This window comes from Mya arenaria, chromosome 6, assembly GCF_026914265.1.
Source record: "Mya arenaria isolate MELC-2E11 chromosome 6, ASM2691426v1".
In the NCBI taxonomy this organism is placed as follows: Eukaryota; Metazoa; Mollusca; class Bivalvia; order Myida; family Myidae; genus Mya; species Mya arenaria.
The window spans coordinates 45,457,216-45,482,465 of record NC_069127.1 but is presented as its reverse complement, the minus strand read 5'-3'; the positions used below and the strand labels follow the sequence as shown (position 1 = coordinate 45,482,465).

The 25,250-nt window shown below is 35.8% G+C and overlaps 1 protein-coding gene across 1 annotated transcript in view; it reads right to left on the bottom strand.

Moving 5' to 3' along the window:
- LOC128238893 (pre-mRNA-splicing regulator WTAP-like) overlaps positions 1-5,908 on the bottom strand; it is a 108,684-nt gene extending 102,776 nt beyond the window's left edge. The window contains exon 1 of the mRNA XM_052955201.1: positions 5,697-5,908. The gene's annotated coding sequence lies outside the window, so the exon portion shown is untranslated. The remainder of the gene's footprint in view (positions 1-5,696) is intronic.
- Positions 5,909-25,250: the final 19,342 nt, after the last annotated feature.

The window sequence follows — 25,250 nt, the reverse complement described above, 5'->3', positions numbered from 1 at the left end:
CTTGCATTATGATTTGTCCCCTGTGCACCCTTTCCATTACATAACAAAGTACTAAACATGTATGAATTCTAGTACTTTATATTACCATTGATGATATTTTCTTATTTTTGGACTCAATTTGAAGTAATAAATTTATATATATGTGACTGTTTGCTGTAAGTTGTTCTCTTTGCCATTATTTTCCATTTGCATCATAATTCATTACATGCTGTTGAATTTTGAGGAAATTGTTGTGAAAAATGTGATACTGAAGAAATTTTGAGGAATACACTCTAACATATACACAGAAATGTCTTAAGTTGATCACAAATAATGTTTGTGTAACATAAAAGTGAATATAAATGCATATTATATTGGCTTTCAATTTGTGTCCCATGTGCACCGAAAAATAGTTCAATTTTGAAATGAAAATTTGGCAATTGTAAATTACAATACATTCTTGAAATTTGGTATGTGGTCTATAAAGATGCATAAGGTGAAGTAAATGTAGATTTTTCCCTTATTTGATTCTAGTTTTAATTACAGCAAAAACTTTGAGGTAACAATTTATTTTTGGTTTCAAATTTAGACAAAATGTGTTGATTTTTTTATTTTTCTTAAACAACTGAATTATTATGCACATGACTACACAGAGGTACCAATTACTGATTATAAAATTTAGAAAAAGCATCTGATTTATGCTAGGTTCTTGTCATAAGACACTTTTATAGATCACCCATATTGTAAGAAATGTTTGCAATGTTTGGATTTAAGGTCAAAATATTTTTTTATTTGTATTTCCTGATAATTTCCCAAAGTTATTTCCGTGTAATTTGAAGGATTTACTTTCATGTAAAATAGGTGACAATCATGAAAACTGGGTTTGAATTTTCAACCCCACTTTTGCCTCATTATTTTGAAAAGCACCCATATGAGGACCTTCTCGGTGTTTTCAGTTTGCAAAATTCTTAATTGGCATTCAATGGCGCCTATCTGCTATCTGTATTTAGGATCAGGGTACATCTTCTCTTATGACCTTAATTTTCAATTAAATCGATAATTGACATGGATATATGCACTAATTGGCATGTCATACCCTTTTAGCAAGTGTCATAAACCGGATGACGTAGAAGACAGAAACCACGGGCCAGCGCGTGGAGATAATGCAGACGATGTAAGACGATCGCAGTTTTGATTATTTTTTTTTCAAAAATGAAAAACCACGAATTCAAGTACCAACAAAAATGTAATTTTTCGGCAAACCATGATATTTCATGCCAACGAATATAAATGATTTCACAGTATACCATTGGGAGGGAATTGCTAGCAAATTGCAAGGCATGTGGTCTGGAATGTTATAATATTATCCTGAATCTGAATTTGACAGTTATTTGGTTTATTAGTTAGCCCTCACTGGTGGAGTGAAGTACTCAGATTCAGTGGGGTAGTTCTCAGATTCAGTATCATATTCAAGTACATTTTCATATAGTTTCCCTGTTTCCTTGTAACAAAATAAACATGCACCAGAACACAAGAAATTTTGGTTTAAAAAGGCTTAAATTCATCCCACAAGCCCCTTGACCTTGACTGGGGGAGGACACCCAGACACCCCCCCCCCCCCCGCCTTCTTTTGGGATTTTTCCTGCTACTTAAATTAATTTCTACACCCGTGGGTCAACATAACTGCATGGCCTCAAAGATGCGCATGCGCCTTCTGACATCATTCCCCTGTGTGCTACAGTACACTCCACGAGGAACTACCACTTTCCTCAGTCACTCAGAGGTTTTTTTAATTTGTCGTGGACAACTGCCGATAAATCTGCCGAGTTTGTCTGATTTGCTTGTTTTCTGCCAAGCATTTTATTGCCTTTATCACTGGTAATCGTGTTGTTTTATTGGCCTCAAAGCAGAACTCCAAGTTGTATGCTTTGCTACTACCTTGCTACTATTGAAAATAAATAATTACATTTGCAGTTACATCGTTTATTAAAATCAATTACCTGCACATTTGTCAGCTTTTCATTGTAAAGACAGAAAGAAGACTTACTCAATAAAACAATTCATTTATATCTCGTTCGGTTATTAATTTACCTTTCAACTAATTGCCTGTTGATATCCACGTATTTCTGATATAACACCATGTGTATGTTTGTTTACCATTATTACGTCATATTCTTATCGTGTTTTTGAGAACTTAATTGGAAAAGAGTAATTCAGGTGTTGAGTACCATGTAAGAGTGATTATTTTTCCTGTCACTATTTCTTTTGTGATACATATCAGTTGTTTTTACCATTGCAGATAATATTTCAATTGCATTGTTAATTATAACGTTATAAAAGAATGAAGGTAACTCATGTTCTGTGGTTTAAAAATCACCAATTTAATCTACATCTGTATGAAGATATTATCATAATCTATTTCCTTCTCTAAATTAATACAATTCAGCTTTCAGTTGAACTATTTTACGAAAGTTATGGTGTTAGTTTGAATATTGTGTTTAAAAAATATTGAAACCATTACTTCTTACTTAGTTAATTACTAGAAATTATTAGTATGAAACGCAATCTAGTATTTTTTGGAATGTGAAAGTCAAGTGATATGCAAATTTCAGAGTGACGTATCGTGGCTAAATTTAGACTTCTTTTGGTTTTTGCATGTTTGTTATTGCGAAAATTGCATTTGTGTTATCAAACTGGAAGTTTAAATGTAAAAAAGAGAAATTAATGTAGCAAACAGAATGTTTAAATTACTTTAAGCAACTGGGACAAAAGTCATATACAAAGATATAATTAGAACTGGGTCAAAAATAAACAACGACAAATATTGCATTTTGCGCCATCAAAGGATTACCAGTCGTATTATGTGCAAGTAAGCCTGAAAATTATTGAAACAACACAATAAAAGAAAGTATTTAAATAAATTACATAAAATCAGATACATGTACGGCAGGAGATTCTCAGTCTTGGCACTAATTTTTTTCATGCACTAGCCCAGTCGGGCTAGTAGCCTGGAAAAAGCACTAGCCAGAATCAAGTTTCACTAGCCCGAACCAAAATAACTTTTTGACAGAGATATTTTAATATATGTGTAAGGCAATAAAGCTATAACACCAATAAACTGTTTTCTCATTTTAATCTCTACTGTATTCCATCAACAATGAAAACACAAGGTCTTCTGACATCTTGCAGTCGCTTTTCCGTCACTATCGTCTCCATCATACATCATCTTCTCTGGCACCAGCGATGTCGTAGTTGCCTAAAAGTAATGCATGAAATGGCATAAAATTTATTTGTCAAAATAACTGTTCAACCGAAAATAGTATTTAATAATTATTGTAAAATTCAGTACAAACAGTTCTATTGTAACTGAGATCTTGTGTTTAATTGTGATACCTGGATTTCACTGGTACTTTGAGAGCTTGTGTCTGTCACCTCGTCTGCCTGGTCCATCTCATCTGCCTAGTTGAGATCAGAGTCTGCAAGGGTGATGACCTACTTGGGTCTGGCAGGCTGCTTTATGCGCTCTCCTACTCGTCTCTTCTAGCTAGATGGAGTAGAGGTCTGAAATTGTGAACATGTACATTGTATTAAACATGTAGATTATTCAATTATTGTTTGTCATGCTTTTGAATTCATATAGTTTCATATACTTTTTAATGACTATATCAATTCTTGCTTTATTTAACCTACCATCCATTCAGCAATGGCTGCTTCATTGTCGAACTTCTCGATGGTTGGAGACATGATCTTGATAGCCATCAAATCATTCAGTCGTGTGTTTCCAAGTCGTCATAATACCCTCACTGTAACAAAGCCATGGCCTGTTCACAGTCCAAAATGTCTGGAACTTTCGTTTTCTTGCCTGTTCGTAAACCTTAGTTACCTCCTTTTTAGCATCAGGCTTGTCAGCAGAAGCCTTTCTTTTCGGGGTAGCTCCTTCGAAATAACGTAGAAGTGACATCGTTCAGTGTGAAGAAATGACAGCTACAGGAATAGACTGTATCCCATTCTCAATTTTTCAAGCGTCCCTCAACAAGTAATCAAAATGTTACATTTTGAATAAGCGTTTATCGATCTGATGCGAATAGCAGTAAACCAGTCATAGTGCAAACGTCCATTAAGCTTATTTCAATAAGCATCTAGGTAGCCTGTTGTAACAGATATGGATACCGATAGGTAAAACATTTCGGATAATTATTTTTCGGGAAAAATCACTCGACAGGGCGTGCTAGTTACTTGATTTTTTCAGTTGACCGAGCGGAAAACAGCTCGACATGGTCGATGGTCAAGTGTGTTACGTCAAAGACTGGATTCTTATCAGTTTTCTCAGAGTTTCGCAGTGTTTTCACCCCAAGTAACGCGATGATTGTAATTATACGGTACACTGATCAGCCTCGGAGGGTGAACGGGTGAAAACGCCAAGGAAAGCGGATTTTGATAAATTGGATTTTATGACCAAAGCAAGCCTCTGTATTGATCTAGATCATTGAATAATCGATCATGGTGAACAAATGTGTGTTTTAACAGGTGTTCTTGATTTGTGACATGTTAGGAAAGGTACTGTCAACCAGTATATCGTAATTGGCTCAATGTAAACCATATAAAATTATGCCAATTACAAACCCATATCTGTAGCGGTTAGTCTAAAATAATAGACGTGTTATACGGGATTCTTCCAATCCCTAACGTCTAAACGGGAATGTGCAAAAAACGGGGGTGTTTTAAAAATATTGAAATTCTTTTAAGTGAAGTAATTTATGGTTGAAATTGATCATAAAGAGTTATATTCATATTTTACCATGTAAGTGAAATGTTATTTTGCACTAAACAAGCATTTCATGCATTAAAACAAGTTGTTTACCTTTCCAATAAAACGAAAGTTGACTGACACTGACAACAATTATGCGAAGGGGAACAACTCGTTACAATCGTAAGAACTCGGCCTCCTCCGACAAAGCTTCGAGAAAGACCTCGTTATACATTCGTAACAACTCGGCCATGGCCGAAATGTTCCGAGCGATTTAAAACTGTGCCCTGAAGCCTTGCAGGTGCCCTTCATGTATATATCGTTATGTTTTGACAGAATGAAATGAAGAAAAGCCGTCAAACTCATAATTATAAGTTGGATATTTATTTTTTTGTGTACGGAACTAATATAAAATAACATTATCTGGTAATATTTCTTGTTTTTATGATATTTTATAGACGCTATATGCTTTAACCCGGAATCCTGATCGGAACAACTACCCACTTTTGATACTAAACAATTTGTACGTGAAGGATTTGCCATATCAAAAATCTAAAAAAAATCCGTCAACGTACAGTTATTTGGACTACTGTAACGGTGTATCACAATTGCTGGTGAAAAAGACACGAATAGTGATGGTATTTGCAAAACTTGGCATATATATTTCGTCATGGAATTTGTTTCAAACACTGAAGTGGCTTTTATTTTTCAAAGAAATTGCAGAACCTAAGCTTAACAAAATTAATGTGTAAATTAAGCATTTTTAGGACTTCTTTGTTGTTTCTAGGTACAATGTTTTTATTTATAGAGGCTCATAGCAATGTATCCGAAATCGAGCATATCTCCGAGGCATTTGAGTTTCGCAGTTGATTAAGATTAAACGAAGGGGTGTCAACAGTCTATGCGGTTACAATATGAAGCTATTAAAGAACAAAATAGCGGTTATAATACAAGAATAGCAATCCCTTACCAAAGTGAGGTACTTTAATTTGGACACACTTCAGTTAAAACACCTATTGGACTCTTGTGACAACCCTTTTTAACTTCTTGGTTTGTAAATCACTACATTTTTCAAACGATTTGGTTTTCCACCGTGCGAAATGTTGACTGGATTACAGAATTTCGAATAGGCACATCGTCCTTTACAGCAACCAGTCAACCAGGTAAAATACTCTTTTTTAATTGCAACTCGAAAACTATTGATAACAACGATGAAAAGAATTTCAAATTACTATTATTTTATATTGAGTCCCATATATGATTTAAAACAAGTCATATTAAAAGAAACGATATAGGTTAGATACCACAATATAATATTGCACAAGATCACAGTTATTTGCCCCTAGTTGACAAGACCCGGATGTTGAACAGAAATGTAGAATGTCAATGTCACTTCATGTAATGTGGATGGTAATAACCTACATTTCTAGCCAAAGAAATCGTATACCGGCCTTGAATAATGCCTTGCTTAATCGTTAAAATCACGTATTCAAAACTTACCGACACGCATGACGTCATAGAAGCTGGAAACGTTATATAATCTTAGTCAGTTAGATCATATGATATAAAATCGAAATGATTAAGACGAGCTCGTTTGCTTCGCCCCTATTTCAATGAGATTTGACCTGGTTGGGTTCAACAGAAAAAAGTCTAGATTGCCGTTCAACATGTTTGTTGTTTTGTTATTTTGGTGTGTTTACCTACGGTCTTATTTCTACAGTGAATTGATCGAATATCACGCTAATTTTCACTTCATCTCAAGTTCTAGGTTTATTTGTGCGTTTTCGTTTGTATTATCTATTTTAAAGGTTTTTTTATGTCTATTTTGCGTTTATTTTACGTAGGAGTTTTTGTTTCTGTCGTGTTTGTTTAGAGTTATGTTTGTTAAGTCTTTTACTGTAGGACGATACGTTTTTGGTTTTAATTTGGGAGGATTGGTTGTGGATTTGGAAAAAAATCAAACATTAATGTGAATTATCATTATGTTGTTGTTCTTTAGGGATTTGTTCTCTTTTTTGTTTTGTTTTATTTTATTTTCCCAAAATGTTCCCGTGTTTTTGTTGGGTAACTGAACTCGCGATTTCTCTGTAAGACTATGTCTTTAAGCTGCACTCTCACAGATTGAACATTTTGACAACTTTATTAATTTTTGTCTTGGAACGAGCCAATTTTTGCGAAAATCCATGGAAACCAGTGATATAAGACTGCTGACAAACAATTAGATTGCAGATTTTTATATTTAACTTCGAAAATTGATGTTTTATGCCGATTTTTCTTAAACCGTTAGCAACGGTTTAAGCCATAAAACATTATTTTTTTAACTGAAATATGAACATCTGCGATCTGATCTTTTGTCAGCAGTCTTATATCAATGGTTTGCAGATATTTACGCAAAAAATGCTCTTTCCAAGACAAAAAATAAAAAAGTTGTAAAAATGGTCAATCTGTGATGTATATGGTCTATTTTTTTCTGAAAATGTTATGTTCCCGTGTCTTTTTGTGCGACTTTCGATTTTCTCATGTTTTGGTGGACCTGAATGTGTTTGTGTGTTTTGACATTCGGAACTCCTCGGCCATTTTTTTCGAAAACAACCTCGGATGTATTTGGACGGTTTACATACTCAAAAAGAGCAACGTTTAAGTCCGCTGCAAGTAGATCGCGTATTAATTTTATTTAGCAGTTAAACTTTATGACTTAACTCTTGGAAATCTTAATTATGTTTGCAATAATATACTTCACTGACAATCAATTTAAACTTGGATCAATAAAAACAATTCTAAAACACTATATTTCATAAATGATATAATTCAAAAATTCACGAACTACTGATGTACCGGCATACATCCGAGGTTGTTTTCGATAAAATGGCCGAGGAGTTCCGAATATGTGTTTTGATTGTACTTTAAGAATTAATATTAAAACATGACAGTTCGCTGTGTATTGAATATCAACAAAGGAAACTGAATTAAATCTATCTTGAAAAGCATGTAAAAAGGGTTGTTCCTTCTATATCTTTCCGACTGCGGGTCGAAGGTTGTGTATAATTTTATTATATTATGGATTTTATATATTTAAGTAACTAGTATACATAGGACACCATATTTTAAAATTCCAGAAACTTATACGTTGTATTTATATAACACATATTACATTTCAAATGTATTTACACTATTTATGACATCTTGTTGTTGTAATATAATAGTATAATAACTTTTGAACTTCAAAAAATAATTAATAATATGAAAATGTGCATTAACTGTTTGGTGTTCAGTGTTGCGCCGATCGAAGTATGACCTGAACTTTGTATTAACGTTGATACGTGAAAGTTGTTTCAACGTTTGTTTCAACTTTCTATCACTGAAATGGTAATGTACACACATTAATAATAACATAACATAAAGTTTATTCGGATGTAAGCATGTACAGCTTATTATCAATCACACAATTTTTCAAATATACATGTATGTAAATGGTATACAGTCAAACAATAACATAGATAATGATACCAAGCACAGAAAACAAAATAATAAGTTAATTGACATGAGAGTGTATAATACAAAATATAACATGTCTCACAGGGATGTTGATAGCAGAGTTTCTTACTTTATTTGCCTTTATCAAATGAGTTGCTATTTTGTGTAGTAAGTGTTTTTTCGTTGTATTCAGCATGTTTACAAATTTGAACATATTCGGTCTTCTACGATAATACAAAGGAATATATTTTTCACGAATTTCCCTATATGTTGGGCATATAAGAACGAAATGAAATTTGTCTTCTATGTCTTATTTCCACAAATATTGCACTTCCGATCATTTCTTGCAATGTTCGTATATCGTCCTTGTTCTACGAATAGTTTGTGTGAAGACAATTTAAGTTTACATAGCTCTTGTCGATGTTTAACATTATCTATAACTAACAGATATCGAGACATATCAAAGTTTGGTTTTAGTGCACTAAACAGTGACAATGCAGACGGCGCTTGAACTCCTTCTCGCCATTGCCTTATGTAGAGGTCCTTTAATCTGAGTTTAAATTGTTCGATGAAAAGGAGCACATTGACCACAGAGTCTCTGAATGTCCACACATCACTAAATCCAGTCAATTGTTAAGTCATCTCCTTAACATTTCTCACCCAATTATTTTTGCATTGATCACATCTAAGTAACAACGTGTTATACATAGTGTACAGTATATGGTTTGAGGTGTAACAATTCATAAGTTTAAACCAATATTTTACCATTCTGACTTTCCTGATAACAATTAAAGGGAAACGTCCCGTTTCACCGTATAAAACTCGGTTATTTGTGCTCATTTTCACATTAAGTGTCTTTTTTTAGGAATTTACGATGCAGTCTCTCTAGGCTATCGGCTGTAGATTATCCCCACAATTCTGAACAATAATTAAGTATCGAGGAAACATAAGAATCAAATAAATCAAATGTGATATTAATTGGTAAATATAAGTCAATGTCATATTCCGTAGTGACATAATTGATTTCAATGCCCTACTCGCAATATTATCGATACCTTTACGAAAGGATCCCCCAGAGTTCATAACAAACCCTAAGTAGTTGTAATTGTCCACTACTTCTATGTTTTCACCGATATACGTAAATATATCACTTCGTCGTATCTGACCAGCCTTGCGGAACACCATTACTTTGGTTTTGTTGATATAGCTTCCATTGTTCACAGTATCGATATAACATGTCAATGTGACTTTGTAATCCTTTGGCTGTTTCGCTTAATAAAACACAGTCGTCGGCAAACATTATCAAGAATATTGACAGCTGGTCTAGCGTTAATCCTGAGTTCATATTCTCGTGTAACATTGTCTCAATGTCATTCACGAAATAGGTTAAACAATATCGGCGAAGTCATCTCCCCTTGAAATAAGCCGATGCCATTCTCAAAAAAGTCTGATAGCCTGTTCGTATGTTTAACACATGACTTAACATCATTATACATTGATCTAAGAATTTTTAGTATCTTTCCATCTATCCCTTCTTTAATTAGTTTAAACCATAGCCCACATCTGTAGATCAGGTCAAAACACTTGGAATAGTCGACGAAAGCAGCGTAGACCTTTTTCTTTTTATCTAGATACATTTGGACGAGGTTATGAAGTACAAAGATCGCGTCAGTAGTGCTATGGTTAGCTTTAAAACCAAATTGTGCGTCCGTTAGCTTCTCATATTTCAATGCCCAGTCTTTGAGCCTGTTATTTAAAACATTTTTAAACAGCTTTCCGAAACAGCTAATTAGTGTCACGCCTCTATAGTGATTCACATCATCTGAGGGTGGTTTCTTAAGCGCTGGCACGATAATTCCCTTTGACCATACACTTGGAAATTTTCCAGAGTCAAGTATCCTATTAAACAATATCTGCAGCGGTCGTGTTAGGTGTTCGGCACATTCAATGAAATATTCGTTTAAGACATTGTTTATACCGGTCGATTTATTCCGTTTTAAATGTTTGATGCCGTTAAAACGGAATAATAAAAAAAAAATATCGCGGTAAAAGCGGGAAAAAAGCGGTGATCAGTCGGTTATGTAGCAGTTTTAAGACTTCAACTCAATATCGGGCCGACATCAAAACGTGTTGCAAACATATGTAAGTACGATGTATGTCCGTCTTAAAATCCGACGTTGAGCCGATATGGCTTGTGATATCGGCTTGCTATCGGCCCAATGTTTAAGTGCTAGATGGGTTACGTTTTTTCATGATATTTTGCTGAAAGTTTTCTCGTGTTTTTATGTGGGCTTCTTTTTTTAAATCAATTAGTTTGGCTCGTTGATTACGTGTTTCCAGTGGTTTATTTGCGGGGCATTTTGTATTTTTCCTATGTTTTTGGTGGGACATTGTGTTTTTCCAATGTTTTCCAAAATTTCAAAGATCATCACGATTTGAAAGTTGACAATGCAATTTTCTGATGTTCATTCTTGTACATTATTATGTATATATTTTCATTATGAGTCATAAATTGAAACTCATTCAACAAATCTTTAGAAAGTTATTGTCACCGAATGACTCCACGCTAGTCCACCTAATTGACCGTCAACAAGTCTTTTGACGATTGTTTTTCTATGGCAGACTCGTTACAGCGATACATAAGAAATGTCAAAATAATAAAAAAAGTATCCTTGATCGCTCATTATATAGTAGCTAGACTCCACGCGTACTTTGACCAGCCCAATTGCGTTCTTATTACCGATAATCAACCCCTCAATTCATTCCTTATATTTACACCAATAGTTCATTATTTCATTCAAGAATTGTTAAAAAATACTATACATAAACAGTATAACTTCCTTCTGAACATGCATGCGACGTATACATTTGTTTTATCGAAAACATCTTGTACATCTGAGCTCGTTTCCATGACATATGTCTCAATCCGAAATCTGCGAACCTTCATAACTTGTGAATGATAAAGATTGTATGAACTTTTAAGATATTTAATATATAAAAATATGACAAGCATATCGCTTATCGTTGCAAAATGAATTTGTTGACTTCTTGATACCGGAAAAAGAATTATAAAACCAAGTTTGATAAATTTAAAGTAACGTTTTAAATATATGCTGAAGGAAATTTGACAATGGCAAAAGCGCGTACTGTAAATAACAATTGAACTATGTTTTTGTGATAAAGTGTTTCATTTCAAATCCTAGCCTTTCTTAAATGTATTAAGTAATAAAACAACAAATCAATTTAAAAATAACAGTTCACTCAATTACTTATTTGCGCACTTTTGGACCCTTCAATAGCTCAGGCCGAAACGTGAAGCGTATCCTGTACCACAGATACATTTATACATTTTCTCCCCTGGGTGGGACGATAGATGAACTTCAAGGTCTCGTTGAATGAGGTATTTAGCACCACCAATGTTGCATTCGATATGGGTTCTGTATGTACCATTTTCCGATGTTTTTTGGAACGCTTTGTCATGGTGAGTACACTCGCACTGAGGTCCCTCACCATGGACACAACGTCTAAAATATGATTTAATAACTATTTTAAGGGTATTTGCATCCTGTATTTGCATATTGAAATATTAGAATCTTCCGTTTCATTGAAGTTAATATTTCATATGAATACATTATCATAAAAGTAACGACTTCGAAATACGGCATTCTGAAATGGATAGTTTAACTGAGGCGTTTCAAGTGGCTTTGGCTCTAGAACATAGGCCCGCAGTATATGTATGAAGCTGAGACTGTATGTTTTCCTTAATGTATACTAAATGCGGTGCTTGATTCCAATAATATTTCGTAAGTGTTTCGTTCGAAAAATGGTTGTAGAATGTTATCCTTAACACGCGTACGTTGCTATGGAAACAAAAATTAGGGCATATCGATAGGTGCATATGCAATGTTTATAAATAGCTCTGTAAACGAAAGTGTGTAATTGAGGACGAAATTAAGAAATCAAAGCGCGAATGCGCTGAAAGACTATCTGCATGCAAATATGTGAGAGTTTCAAATTTTATTTGAACAATGGGAATGGGTGAAGGGCACATAGATAAAAGTGAAAAAAGTGCCGAGGGTCAAAAAAGCTTGTGACCAGATTGGGCGAGGAAACAAACATTTCTATATCTATCTTATGGTGTCTGGTGTCATTTTGTATATGTAAACGTCACTTGTTCACTTGATAAACGTCGTAACCCCCATCCTCATGTATTTGAAGTTATATAGGAACTAAATACATCGACTGACTAGCCTTGCAGTTTCCTATCTGTCGTCCATCAAAAATTAACAATGTTTGCATACATATTTTTCTTATTCATTAGGTAAATTTTCCACTTTTTGTGAGAGTGCAGCTTTAAGTAGAAATCCAAATGAAAATTCCTTCATATTTCGGAAGTTTGGATAAAGAATGTTACCAAATGATATGGAGACATCATATTTCGTTTAAGTCTTGATTGTGTTATGCTGTACGTCATGTCATACTTTGGATAAAATTGTTTTGTTAATTGAAACCATTTTCATAAATTCAGCGTTGGGTTATTTACAAATTATTTGTTAGATGTTTTTACACCTGTTATTTGAAATATGCAACTGTGTTTGTAACAGGTTGGCAAACGCCAACGATTTAGGATGTTGCTTATTGCCAATCAAAGGAGGTGTCATTCGAAGCCATATTGACTTAAGCTAACTGTTTTATTGTTCCTTTGTATCTAATTTAGCACCTTGACATATGTTTTGATTAAGAACTATTTGAAATCAGAAGTAATTAGTTTGAGCTGAGCTGACAGTCTTTATGAAGTATTTCCTGTTTTTCTATTGGTTTAATTTATGGTAGGCTTGACCGGGCTGCACAATATAAGGTAACATATTTTTTAATTAGAAAAAAAGAGAGGAGAAAAAATGTAGTTCTTCATAGAAAACGGACTCTTGAAATTTGTCTGAGCTCGAAGGTGGTTTTACCACAGTCCAGCAAACTATAGCGTTGTCGCTGTTGTACAATATATTTGGTGTTAATTTTTGGACTACACACACTGTGTTATTACATCAAGTATTTGGTAATGAAAGAACAACATAATAAAATCGTGAAAAGAACTTGTTGTCGTGAAAAGGATTTTGTTTTGGACTTTAAAAGCTAATTCCCCGTTGTGCCAAAAGTAACGGGTTTATAGTTAAGAAAAACTATTCCCCATTGGTGCTCCAATCTACTCGTTAATAGATATAAAAACGCACGGCACAACAATTGCGGCTAAAACACAGCATTAAGTGCTGATCAGTTTTTATGTTATATCAATGGCACCCAAGAGACATAAAAGATAGGAACTAAATACAAAGATTGACCAGCCTTGCAGTTTCCTATCCGTCCTCCATTAAAAAACAAAAGACATACAAGATAAGACTAAATACAAAGATTGACCAGCCTTGCAGTTTCCTATCTGTCGTCCATCAAAAAAGTAACATTGTTTGCATACATATTTTTCTTATTCATTATGTATGTTAATTTTATACATTCTGTCAGAGAGCAGCTTAAAGTCGAGATCCGAATGAAAATTCCTTCACATTTCGGACGTTTGGATGCAGAATGTTACGAAATGATATGGAGACATCATATTTCGTTTAAGTCTTGGCTAAAACACAGCATTAAGTGCTGATCAGTTGTTTTTTATGTTATATCAATGGCACCGAAAAGACATACAAGATAGGAACTAAATACAAAGATTGACCAGCCTTGCAGTTTCCCATCTGTCGTCCATCAAAAAATAACATAGTTTGCATACATATTTTTCTTATTCATTATATATGTTAATTTTATACATTCTGTGAGAGAGCAGCTTAAAGTCGAGAACCGAATGAAAATTCCTTCACATTTCGGAAGTTTGGATGCAGAATGTTACGAAAAGATATTGAGAAATCATATTTCGTTAAAGTCTTGGTTACGGCTTAAACACAGTATTAAATGCTAATCAGTTTTTCATATTATATCAATTGCACCGGATATATATACAACACAGGAACTAAATACAAAGACTGACTAGCCTTGCAGTTTCTTATCTGTCGTCCATCAAAAAGAATAACTCTTTTTGCATACATATTTTTCTTATTCATTAGGTAAATTTACCACTTTTTGTGAGAGAGCAGCTTTAAGTCGAAATCCAAATGCAGTTTCCTATCTGTCGTCCATAAAAAAACAAAAGATATACAAGATAGAAACTCAATACAAAGATTGACTAGCCTTGTAGTTTCTGCCTGTAGTCCATCAAAAAATAACTTTGTTTGCATACATATTTTTCTTATTATATTATATGTAGGCTAATTTTCCACTTTCTGTGAGAGAGCAGCTTTAAGTCGAAATCCGAATGAAAATTCCTTCACATTTCGGACGTTTGGATGCAGAATGTTATGAAATGATATGGAGACATCATAATTTTCCAGTTTCTGTGAGAGCGCACCTTTAAGTCGAAATCCTTGCATTCTCATTTTTCTAATTTATTATGTAGGTTAATTTTCCACTTTGTGTAATTTTTTCTTCAACTGTTTTTATATATTATGATCATATTTGGTCCCAACAGCTGAAAATCTGTCCAACCCACGGTCTGTTAAACAAACATGTTTTCAATGATAGCCTGATTCATTTTTGTATGCATCGTTTGGCCTTGAATGTAAAATATTGTCACGATAAGATGTGATGGTTCTTGTTTCATTAAAGAAAAGATATAAACAGTTAAAAATATAACATTAACTAAAGATTTTGTGCAAACACATTTTGATTGATTCGTATCTGTTATTCCGACGAATTGTGTAACTTACAGCATATCACCATGGTTTTCTAGTGAAAAATAGAATATAAAAAAACAAACACGTATTATTTTTAATCAATAGTTAAATGCATGTGGGTTGAGGGTAAAAAATCTCAACATGTATGTTTTTCGAAAGTTGAAATCAAAGGCAGTGGTTGAAAGCATATAAATTTTCAGCTTGTTTTATAAGGAATTCTTTATTAAATGAACAGATGGTTTCCATATTATTTCATGTGATGAGGATAACATTCGTAAATGCCTTAAAGATTCACTCTCACAGATTGAACGTTTTGACACCTTTGTTTATTGTTTTGTCGTGGAACGAGCACAGTTTGGGAAAAACGAAAAAAACAAACATACAAGACTGCTGACAAAAAATCAGGTCGAAGATTTTTATATTTTACTACAAAAAATGATGTTTAATGTACTTTTCTAAAATCGTAAGAAACGGTGTAAGCTATAAAACATTAACTTTCGAACGCAGATATGAAAATCTACGATCTGATAAAACATCAATATTTGGAAAAAATCTGCACTTTAAAGCTGCACTCTCACAGATATACCATTTTTACAACTTCTTTTTTTTCGTAAGAAACAGCAAATTTATACGAAATTAAATAATGTGATATTGCTGACAAAAATTAAAGTCGTAGATTTACATATTTCCGTTCGGAAATTAATGTTTTATGGCTTAAATGGTTTAATTTCTTTAAGTCAATTTTCCATTTTGTGGGAGAGTGCAGCTTTAGGTCGAAATTCAAATGAAAATTCCTTCACATTTCGAAAGATTGGAAACAGAATGTTACGAAAAATATGCGCAAAATATTAGCGTTTTACAATCTTTAAAGCTGCACTCTCACACATTGACGATTGCAAAAAATATTTTTCTTGAAAAGAGCCATTTGTGGAGATCCTTTCTACATAATCCGTTCTTGTTTAACATGACCGTCTCATATAGTGACAAAGTTGTGTCGTTCCGGATGGCGCAGGACACCGTAGTTGGATAGAATTCAAATTGCAACTCAAAACAACGGGGAAGACGCCAAAACGCAGTGAACAAATATTCAATGATCACCGACATGACCGGTGCTCCCGCGATGTGGCTAATTCAAGCCACAAACCTTGTTTAAGTTTCTTTAGATAATTCAATCTAAAGAAACTTAAACAATGTTTCTAAATGCACAAGAAAATGCGAAAAATATTAGCGTTTTACAACCTTTAAAGCTGCACTCTCACACATTGACCGAAGGCCAAAATTATTTTTCATCAAATGAGCAATTTGTTGAGACTCATACTTTGCATATAAATCTTTCTTACGTATAGAGTGACGAAAATACTTCGTTCCGGATGGTTCAGGACAACGTAGTTTGATCGAATTTAAATTGCAACGCAAATCAACGGGGAAGGAAGACCAAACACTGGGGGACTGATATTCAATGCTGACGGGCATGGCGGGTGCTCTCCGCGATATGCTTTCCATGCCCCTGAATGGCTTCGAACAAAGCCATCAAAAGAATAAATGTTACTGAACGAAGGAGAAAATGCGAAAAATGTTAGATGGCGCAGGACACCGTAGTTAGCGTTTTACAACCTTTAAAGCTGCACTCTCACACATTGACGATTGCAAAAATTATTTTTCTTGAAATGAGCCATTTAAAGAGATCCTATCTACATAGACCGTTTTTTTCTAACATGACCGTCTCATAGAGTGACAAAGATGTGTCGTTCCGGATGGCGCAGGACACCGTAGTTGGATAGAATTCAAATTGCAACTTAAAACAACGGGGACGACGCCAAAACGCAGGGAACAAATATTCAATGATCAAGGACATGGCCGATGCTCTCCAGGATGTTGCTTAAATTATCATCTAAATGGACAACAAAATGCGAAAAAAATTAGCGTTTTACAACCTTTAAAGCTGCACTCTCACACATTGACGATTGCAAAAATTATTTTTCTTGAAATGAGACATTTGTGGAGATCCTATCTACATAAACCGTTCTTTTCTAACATGACAGTCTCATAGAGTGACAAAGATGTGTCGTTCCGGATGGCGCAGGACACCGTAGTTGAATAGAGTTCAAATTGCAACTTAAAACAACGGGGACGACGCCAAAATGCTGGGAACAAATATTCAATGATCACGGATATATCGGGTGCTCTCCGCGATGTGGCTTGAATTATCTCAAGAAACATAAACAATGTTACTAAATGGACAAGAAAATGCGAAAAATGTAAGCGTTTTACAACCTTTAAAGCTGCACTCTCACACATTGACCGAAGGCCAAAAACTCTTTTTCATCAAATGAGCAATTTGTTGAGATAATTTGCATTAAAATCTTTCTTATGAACCAGGACTACGTAGTTTGACGGGACGAAGATCAAACACGGGGGGACTGATATTCAATGCTGACGGGCATGGCGGGTGCTCTCCGCGATATGCTTTCCATGCCCCTATTTGGCTTCGAACAAAGCCATAAAAAGTATAAATGTTACTGAACGAAGGAGAAAATGCGCAAAATATTAGCGTTTTACAACCTTTAAAGCTGCACTCTCACACATTGACCGAAGGCCAAAATTATTTTTCATCAAATGGGCAATTTAATGAGATACATAGCATATAAATCTTTCTTATGTATAGAGTGACGAAAATACTTCGTTCTGGATGGTTCAGGACAACGTAGTTTGATCGAATTTAAATTGCAACGCAAATCAACAGGGGAGGAAGACCAAACACGGGGGGACTGATATTCAATGATGACGGGCATGGCGGGTGCTCTTCCCGATATGGTTTCCATGCCCCTGAATGGCTTCGAACAAAGCCATAAAAGTATAAATGTTACTGAACGAAGGAGAAAATGCGAAAAATATTAGCGTTTTACAACCTTAAAAGCTGCACTCTCACACATTGACGATTGCAAAAATTATTTTTCTTGAAATAAGCCATTTAATGAGATCCTATCTACATAAACCGTTCTTGTCTAACATGACCGTCTCATAGAGTGACAAAGATGTGTCGTTCCGGATGGCGCAGGACACCGTAGTTGGATAGAATTCAAATTGCAACTTCAAACAACGGGGACGACGCCAAAGCGCAGGGAACAAATATTCAATGATCACGGATATGGCCGGTGCTCTCCGCGTTGTGGCTTGAATTATCTAATGACATTTAAACAATGTTTATAAATGCACAAGAAAATGCGGAAAATATTAGCGTTTTACAACCTTGAAAGATGCACTCTCACACATTGACCGAAGGCCAAAATTATTTTTCATAAAATGAGCAATTTGTTGAGATACTTTGGATATAAATCTTTCTTATGTATAGAGTGACGAAAATGTTTCGTTCCTGATGGTTCAGGACTACGTAGTTTGATCGAATAGAAATTGCAACGCAAAACAACAGGGGACGAAGACCAAACACGGGGGGACTAATTTTTAATGATGACGTGCATGGCGGGTGCTCTTCTCTATATGGTTTCCATGCCCCTGAATGGTTTCAAAACCATACAAGTATAAATGTTACTGAACGAAGGAGAAAATGCGAAAAATATTAGCGTTTTACAACCTTTAAAAGCTGCACTCTCACACATTGACCGAAGGCCAAAATTATTTTTCATGAAATGAGTAATTTGTTGAGATTCTTTGGATATAAATCGTCTTATGTATAGAGTGACGAAAAGGTTTCGTTCCGGATGGTTCAGGACTACGTAGTTTGATCGAATTTAAATTGCAACGCAAATCAACAGGGGACGAAGACCAAACACGGGTGGACTAATATTTAATGACGACGGGCATGGCGGATGCTCTTCGCGATATGGTTTCCATGCCCCTGAATGGTTTCAAAACCATACAAGTATAAATGTTACTGAACGAAAGAGAAAATGCGAAAAATATATGAGTTTTACAACCTTTAAAGCTGCACTCTCACACATTGACGATTGCAAAAATTATTTTTCTTGAAATAAGCCATTTGTGGAGATCCTTTCTACATAAACCGTTCTTGTCTAACATGACCGTCTCATAGAGTGACGAAGAAGTGTCGTTCCGCGTGGCGCAGAACAACGTGGTTGGCTTGAATTCAAATTGTAACGCAAATCAACGGGCACGACGCCCAAACGCGGGGGACAGATATTCAGTGATGACGGATATATCGGGTGCGCTCCGCGATATGGCTTGAATTATCAACTAAATGGACAAGAAAATGCGAAAAATATTTGCCTTTTACAACCTTTAAAGCTGCACTCTCACACATTAACCGAAAGCCAAAAATTATTTTTCATGAAATGAGTAATTTGTTGAGATACTTTGGATATAATTCTTTCTTATGTATAGAGTGACGAAAATGTTTCGTTCCGGTAGTTTGATCGAATTTAAATTGCAACGCAAATCAACAGGAGACGAAGACCAAACACGGGGGGACTAATATTTAATGATGACGGGCATGGCGGGTGCTCTCTGCGATATGGTTTCCATGCCCCTGAATGGTTTCGAACAAAGCCATACAAGTATAAATGTTACTGAACGAAGGAGAAAATGCAAAAAATATTAGAGTTTCACAACTTTTAAAGCTGCACTCTCACACATTGGAGATTGCAAAAATTATTTTTCTTGAAATGAGCCATTTGTGGAGATCCTTTCTACAAAAATCGTTCTTGTCTAACATGACCGTCTCATATAGTGACAAAGTTGTGTCGTTCCGGATGGCGCAGGACACCGTAGTTGGATAGAATTCAAATTGCAACTCAAAACAACGATGACGACGCCAAAACGCAGTGAACAAATATTCAATGATCACGGATATGGCCGGTGCTCTCCGCGATGTTGCTTAAATTATCATCTAAATGGACAACAAAATGCGAAAAATATTAGCGTTTTACAACCTTTAAAGCTGCACTCTCACACATTGACGATTGCAAAAATTATTTTTCTTGAAATGAGACATTTGCGGAGATCCTATCTACATAAACCGTTCTTTTCTAACATGACCGTCTCATAGAGTGACAAAGATGTGTCGTTCCGGATGGCGCAGGACACCGTAGTTGAATAGAGTTCAAATTGCAACTTAAAACAACGGGGACGACGCCAAAATGCTGGGAACAAATATTCAATGATCACGGATATATCGGGTGCTCTCCGCGATGTGGCTTGAATTATCTCAAGAAACATAAACAATGTTACTAAATGGACAAGAAAATGCGAAAAATGTAAGCGTTTTACAACCTTTAAAGCTGCACTCTCACACATTGACCGAAGGCCAAAATTATTTTTCATCAAATGGGCAATTTGTTGAGATAATTTGCATTAAAATCTTTCTTATGAACCAGGACTACGTAGTTTGACGGGACGAAGATCAAACACGGGGGGACTGATATTCAATGCTGACGGGCATGGCGGGTGCTCTCCGCGATATGCTTTCCATGCCCCTGAATGGCTTCGAACAAAGCCATAAAAAGTATAAATGTTACTGAACGAAGGAGAAAATGCGCAAAATATTAGCGTTTTACAACCTTTAAAGCTGCACTCTCACACATTGACCGAAGGCCAAAATTATTTTTCATCAAATGGGCAATTTGTTGAGATACTTAGCATATAAATCTTTCTTATGTATAGAGTGACGAAAATACTTCGTTCTGGATGGTTCAGGACAACGTAGTTTGATCGAATTTAAATTGCAACGCAAATCAACGGGGAAGGAAGACCAAACACTGGGGGACTGATATTCAATGATGACGGGCATGGCGGGTGCTCTTCCCGATATGGTTTCCATGCCCCTGAATGGCTTCGAACAAAGCCATAAAAGTATAAATGTTACTGAACAAAGGAGAAAATGCGAAAAATATTAGCGTTTTACAACCTTAAAAGCTGCACTCTCACACATTGACGATTGCAAAAATTATTTTTCTTGAAATAAGCCATTTAATGAGATCCTATCTACATAAACCGTTCTTGTCTAACATGCCGTCTCATAGAGTGACAAAGATGTGTCGTTCCGGATGGCGCAGGACACCGTAGTTGGATAGAATTGAAATTGCAACTTCAAACAACGGGGACGACGCCAAAGCGCAGGGAACAAATATTCAATGATCACGGATATGGCCGGTGCTCTCCGCGTTGTGGCTTGAATTATCTAATGACATTTAAACAATGTTTATAAATGCACAAGAAAATGCGGAAAATATTAGCGTTTTACAACCTTGAAAGATGCACTCTCACACATTGACCGAAGGCCAAAATTATTTTTCATAAAATGAGTAATTTGTTGAGATACTTTGGATATAAATCTTTCTTATGAATAGAGTGACGAAAATGTTTCGTTCCTGATGGTTAAGGACTACGTAGTTTGATCGAATAGAAATTGCAACGCAAAACAACAGGGGACGAAGACCAAACACGGGGGGACTAATTTTTAATGATGACGTGCATGGCGGGTGCTCTTCTCTATATGGTTTCCATGCCCCTGAATGGTTTCAAAACCATACAAGTATAAATGTTACTGAACGAAGGAGAAAATGCGAAAAATATTAGCGTTTTACAACCTTTAAAGCTGCACTCTCACACATTGACCGAAGGCCAAAATTATTTTTCATCAAATGGGTAATTTGTTGAGATTCTTTGGATATAAATCGTTTTATGTATAGGGTGACGAAAAGGTTTCGTTCCGGATGGTTCAGGACAACGTAGTTTGATCGAATTTAAATTGCAACGCAAATCAACAGGGAAGGAAGACCAAACACTGGGGGACTGATATTCAATGATGACGGGCATGGCGGGTGCTCTTCCCGATATGGTTTCCATGCCCCTGAATGGCTTCGAACAAAGCCATAAAAGTATAAATGTTACTGAACGAAGGAGAAAATGCGAAAAATATTAGCGTTTTACAACCTTAAAAGCTGCACTCTCACACATTGACGATTGCAAAAATTATTGTTCTTGAGATAAGCCATTTAATGAGATCCTATCTACATAAACCGTTCTTGTCTAACATGACCGTCTCATAGAGTGACAAAGATGTGTCGTTCCGGATGGCGCAGGACACCGTAGTTGGATAGAATTCAAATTGCAACTTCAAACAACGGGGACGACGCCAAAGTGAAGGGAACAAATATTCAATGATCACGGATATGGCCGGTGCTCTCCGCGTTGTGGCTTGAATTATCTTATGACATTTAAACAATGTTTATAAATGCACAAGAAATGCGGAAAATATTAGCGTTTTACAACCTTAAAAGCTGCACTCTCACACATTGACGATTGCAAAAATTATTTTTCTTGAAATAAGCCATTTAATGAGATCCTATCTACATAAACCGTTCTTGTCTAACATGACCGTCTCATAGAGTGACAAAGATGTGTCGTTCCGGATGGCGCAGGACACCGTAGTTGGATAGAATTCAAATTGCAACTTCAAACAACGGGGACGACGCCAAAGCGCAGGGAACAAATATTCAATGATCACGGATATGGCCGGTGCTCTGCGCGTTATGGCTTGAATTATCTAATGACATTTAAACAATGTTTATAAATGCACAAGAAAATGCGGAAAATTTTAGCGTTTTACAACCTTTAAAGCTTCACTCTCACACATTAACCGAAAGCCAAAATCATTTTTCATGAAATGAGTAATTTGTTGAGATACTTTGGATATAATTCTTTCTTATGTATAGAGTGACGAAAATGTTTCGTTCCGGTAGTTTGATCGAATTTAAATTGCAACGCAAATCAACAGGAGACGAAGACCAAACACGGGGGGACTAATATTTAATATGACGGGCATGGCGGGTGCTCTCTGCGATATGACTTCCATGCCCCTGAATGGTTTCGGACAAAGCCATACAATTATAAATGTTACTGAACGAAGGAGAAAATGCGAAAAATATTAGAGTTTCACAACTTTTAAAGCTGCACTCTCACACATTGGAGATTGCAAAAAATATTTTTCTTGAAATGAGCCATTTGTGGAGATCCTTTCTACAAAAACCGTTCTTGTCTAACATGACCGTCTCATATAATGACAAAGTTGTGTCGTTCCGGATGGCGCAGGACACCGTAGTTGGCTAGAATTCAAATTGCAACTCAAAACAACTGTGACGACGCCAAAACGCAGTGAACAAATATTCAATGATCACGGATATGGCCGGTGCTCTCCGCGATGTTGCTTAAATTATCATCTAAATGGACAACAAAATGCGAAAAATATTAGCGTTTTACAACCTTTAAAGCTGCACTCTCACACATTGACGATTGCAAAAATTATTTTTCTTGAAATGAGCCATTTGTGGAGATCCTATCTACATAGACCGTTCTTTTCTAACATGACCGTCTCATAGAGTGACAAAGATGTGTCGTTCCGGATGGCGCAGGACACCGTAGTTGAATAGAGTTCAAATTGCAACTTAAAACAACGGGGACGACGCCAAAATGCTGGGAACAAATATTCAATGATCACGGATATATCGGGTGCTCTCCGCGATGTGGCTTGAATTATCTCAAGAAACATAAACAATGTTACTAAATGGACAAGAAAATGCGAAAAATGTAAGCGTTTTACAACCTTTAAAGCTGCACTCTCACACATTGACCGAAGGCCAAAATTATTTTTCATCAAATGAGCAATTTGTTGAGATAATTTGCATAAAAATCTTTCTTATGAACCAGGACTACGTAGTTTGACGGGACGAAGATCAAACACGGGTGGACTGATATTCAATGCTGACGGGCATGGCGGGTGCTCTCCGCGATATGCTTTCCATGCCCCTGAATGGCTTCGAACAAAGCCATAAAAAGTATAAATGTTACTGAACGAAGGAGAAAATGCGCAAAATATTAGCGTTTTACAACCTTTAAAGCTGCACTCTCACACATTGACCGAAGGCCAAAATTATTTTTCATCAAATGGGCAATTTGTTGAGGTACTTAGCATATAAATCTTTCTTATGTATAGAGTGACGAAAATACTTCGTTCTGGATGGTTCAGGACAACGTAGTTTGATCGAATTTAAATTGCAACGCAAATCAACAGGGGAGGAGACCAAACACGGGGGGACTGATATTCAATGATGACGGGCATGGCGGGTGCTCTTCCCGATATGGTTTCCATGCCCCTGAATGGCTTCGAACAAAGCCATAAAAGTATAAATGTTACTGAACGAAGGAGAAAATGCGAAAAATATTAGCGTTTTACAACCTGTAAAGCTGCACTCTCACACATTGACGATTGCAAAAATTATTTTTCTTGAAATGAGCCATTTGTGGAGATCCTATCTACATAAACCGTTCTTTTCTAACATGACCGTCTCATAGAGTGACAAAGATGTGTCGTTCCGGGTGGCGCAGGACACCGTAGTTGAATAGAGTTCAAATTGCAACTTAAAACAACGGGGACGACGCCAAAATGCTGGGAACAAATATTCAATGATCACGGATATATCGGGTGCTCTCCGCGATGTGGCTTGAATTATCTCAAGAAACATAAACAATGTTACTAAATGGACAAGAAAATGCGAAAAATGTAAGCGTTTTACAACCTTTAAAGCTGCACTCTCACACATTTACCGAAGGCCAATATTATTTTTCATCAAATGAGCAATTTGTTGAGATTATTTGCATAAAAATCTTTCTTATGAACTAGGAATACCTAGTTTGACGGGACGAAGATCAAACACGGGGGACTGACGGGCATGGCGGGTGCTCTCCGCGATATGCTTTCCATGCCCCTGAATGGCTTCGAACAAAGACATAAAAAGTATAAATGTTACTGAACGAAGGAGAAAATGCGCAAAATATTAGCGTTTTACAACCTTTAAATCTGCACTCTCACACATTGACCGAAGGCCAAAATTATTTTTCATCAAATGGGCAATTTGTTGAGATACTTAGCATATAAATCTTTCTTATGTATAGAGTGACGAAAATACTTCGTTCTGGATGGTTCAGGACAACGTAGTTTGATCGAATTTAAATTGCAACGCAAATCAACAGGGGAGGAAGACCAAACACGGGGGGACTGATATTCAATGATGACGGGCATGGCGGGTGCTCTTCCCGATATGGTTTCCATGCCCCTGAATGGCTTCCAACAAAGCCATAACAGTATAAATGTTACTGAACGAAGGAGAAAATGCGAAAAATATTAGCGTTTTACAACCTTTAAAGCTGCACTCTCACACATTGACGGTTGCAAATTTTTTTTTCTTGAAATAAGCCATTTAATGAGATCCTATCTACATAAACAGTTCTTGTCTAACATGACCGTC